Below are 3595 nucleotides of genomic sequence, written 5' to 3'. Positions count from 1 at the left end.
CATTTCGGTGACCTAGACTTCATCGTCATGCTGGGAGGAGAGTTGGCGCTGGCCCACGCCACCATCCAGTCTCTCCCCTCTGTCAGCTTCAACTACGGGAGGCTTGAGCGCCAGCCCAACATCTCCCTTGGACCATAACATTCCATGGAGGACCCGCGCCACCTCACCCCCTCTTCGAAACACTCTGCATGGAGCACCCCAACGACGCTTCTGTTCGGTCTCCGCAATGCCGCGGCGATCGTTAGCCACCTTGTGGCACAGCGCATGACCCCGTCCCCCACGAACAACAAGTTTGTGGGGATGATCGAAAGTGTCACGGAATCCCTCCATGGCCTCCTCGTGGAAGGTCCGGGGTCAGACTCTGGCTCAGACTCTGGTAGGGGGCGCCATCATCCCTCTCGGGAATGTTTCATGGTGGAAACCTTCGAGGGACATGTCAAAAGTGTCTCCACGAAAGAGACTACTCCGATAGGCAACCTCGGTGGTGGAACCAAAGCAGGGACAGTGGCCACACCTCACGTAGGGGTGGAGCAGCTAAGAGCCCGAAAGCGAGAGCTAGACAAAGCCGAACAGCAGCTTGTTTGGGAGTACGCGGAGGTCGATCAGGAGATCGAACGCCGCGAAAACAGTGGGCACGCACGCGCCGTGGCCCATGATGTGAACTGAAGGATCATCACCGAGGATAAAACCCTTTCTCACTTTGCTCGGGCAAGCCAGAACATCGCTGCCACAATGGCTTTGCTCCATGGCCTTCCAGAGGCCACAACGCTCGAGGATCGATGGGCCCACCACAAAATTCGCACGCTACTTGAGCACGCGGCAGCGCAGCAGGTGGAGAGCTCGCTGTCTCGACGGCATGAGCCCGACACCAGCCAGCGTACGCCCTCGGTGCACCCCGCCAGGGATGCATCGGTCCACCAAGCGCCGCAAGGCAGCGGACAGTGCGCTATAATCCCGATACATCAACGTCTCGGCCACAACCGCGACACACGCATCACCCTTGACGCCCGTAGACACACCTACAGCGACTCGAGGGAAGGAGCCCGCCATGGCTATCATCCTCGACGTGGTGGATGCTACGACAGCAGCAAGGACCGAAGCCCGAGCCCCGATCTCCCAGGGCCTCAGACCTTCAGCCGACACATCCTCAACACTGCATTCCTGCCAAAGTATCGACCACCTACCAATATCCCTAAATACTCTAGGGAGACAAACCCTGGACTTTGGCTTGAAGACTATCGGCTTGCCTGTCAAGCTGGTGGTGCGGATATTGATGACTTCATTATCCGCAACCTTCCACTATTCTTGGCCAATTCGGCCTGTGCATGGTTGGAACACCTGCCGTCCAATGCAATCTAGAGTTGGGCGGCTCTAAAGGAGATCTTTGTGAGAAACTTCCAGGGCATGTACAAACGCCCTGGGAACCCATGGGGCCTCAAGAACTACCGCTAGAAGGCCGGTGAGACCCTCTGCGGGTACATCTAGCGCTTCTCCCGGTAGTGCAACAAGCTCCCTAACATCGCCGACGCCGACATGACAGGAGCCTTCCTGTCCGAGATGACCTATGAGTCCTTGGTTCATAAGCTAGGACATAAGGGCCCGTAGACCACCAAGGAGCTCCTGGACATCGCCACCAGCCACGCCTTAGGAGAAGAGGCAGTCGGAGCGATCTTCGATTGCCTCGAGGGCAAGGTAAGGTGGGACGAGGGTACCGGCAAAGCCACCTCCAATCGTTCTGCCAAAAGAAAAAATAAGAAGCAATGGTGTGAGGACCCACTCGTGGCTGCTGCTGACCGCAAGGGTGGTCGGAAGCCCACGGAGGGCGCTCCAAACCACTTCGAAAAAATGCTCGAGTGGTCGTGCCCGAACCACGCCTTTCTGGTAAAGCATCCACTCAAGGACTGCAGCCTCATGTGGAAGTTCTTGTCTGGAGGCTCCAACAAAGGGGAGCAGGGGAAGGAACCCGTCCCAGCTACGGACGACACCGAGGAGAAGGACAACGGCTTTCCAATGCTAGACGGCTACCTCATGATCTTTGGGGGATCAACGGCCTATGACTCCAAACATCGTCAGAAGGTCGCACGCCACCAAGTCTACACAGCCCAACCGGCCACACCTCTCTTTCTCCAGTGGTCGGAGTCTGCCATAACATTTGATCAGACCGACTATCCGGATGCCGTCCCGCACCCGGGAAGGTATCCGCTTGTGGTCGACCCGATCGTTGGCCCGAAGCGCCTCACCAAAGTTCTGATGGACAGAGGCAGTGGCCTCAACATCATGTACGCAAAGATGCTCGACATAATGGGCATCGACCGAGCGCACCTCCGCCCAATCTGAGCTCCTTTCCATGGCGTCGTGCCCAGGAAGCAGGCCATGCCACTCGGATAGATCGATCTGCCCGTTACCTTTGGGGATTGTCGATGTTTGACCACCGATAGCCTGCCACAGGGGTCCCCGGGGCAGTATGTTCGGGCTTCAGCATATGCAGAACTCGACGGTAAACACAAGAGACAGTCGATTTATCTTAGCTCGGGCCCTCGATCTTTGATCGAGTAATAGCCCTACGTCCAGTCGGCGTTAGCCTTTGTATTGGATTAATTGTAAAGTGTTGTGTCGTAAAACTCTCCAGTCTCCTATCTAGGAACCCTGCCCTCTTTTATATAGTCAGGAGGTCAGAATCCTAGTCAGTTTACAATGAGAGTTCCTAGTAGGATTACAGAATAATACTACTACTAAGATTACAGGGGAAGAATCCTAGTTAGACTAGATCTTCTCCCTTCTTTGCGGGGTATCCCATGGGTCCCGCACCGACAAGCCCCCAAGCACTTCATGGTTGAGTTCTGGAAGCCTCGTCTTGCTCCTTCAAGTCTTGTTGAGTAGGAACAAGTGTCGTCCGAGTGCTTTCTTGAGAGAAACCGACAAACCGTGTAGCGCTTCATGAGATCTTCGCGTGGTGTGTACCTTTTTGAAAAAAAGTACTCCCATTTGGATGCAGCCCCCGAGCCTCTTGCTGTTTGGCACAAGGAGCTTGAGGGTCTTTTCTTGAAATCGCCCTGATTCTTCGTTGAAGGGCTTCCGAGCATATACCTGGGTTCTTTGTCGAAAAGAGCTCGGATATAGCTGTGTCCGGGTTCTTTTTGTCGAAAAGTGCCCAGATATAGCTATGTCCAGGTTCTTTTGTCGTGTGGCCTTGAAGTCATCTGTCTTGAAGAAGACTTCTGAGTGACGTGCACTTTTTTGAAGGAAAAAGTGAACTCACTAAGTGTAGCCCTCGAGCCTCTTGCTATTTGGAACAAAAAGTTGGAGGGTCTTGAATCTTATGTTGTTTGAAGAACTGTTGTCTTGAAGTAGTCCTCTTAGTGACGTGCGCTTTTTTGAAGGAAAAAGTGCACTCACTGAGTGTAGCCCCCGAGCCTCTTGCTATTTGGAACAAAAAGTTGGAGGGTCTTGAATCTGAGTTGTTCGAAAGAACTAAAAATCTCTCCTGTTGCAGCCCCCGAGCAAATATCCGGGTTGTTTTGTTCAGGAAGAACTCGGATGCAGGGTCTTGGCATATTCTCTGGTAGTCTGCTGTTGTCAGATGTAGTTGTATGGT

This window comes from Miscanthus floridulus, chromosome 8, assembly GCF_019320115.1.
Source record: "Miscanthus floridulus cultivar M001 chromosome 8, ASM1932011v1, whole genome shotgun sequence".
Lineage (NCBI taxonomy): Eukaryota > Viridiplantae > Streptophyta > Magnoliopsida > Poales > Poaceae > Miscanthus > Miscanthus floridulus.
The sequence above is the reverse complement of the archived record's forward strand: the minus strand, read 5'-3'. Positions refer to the sequence as shown.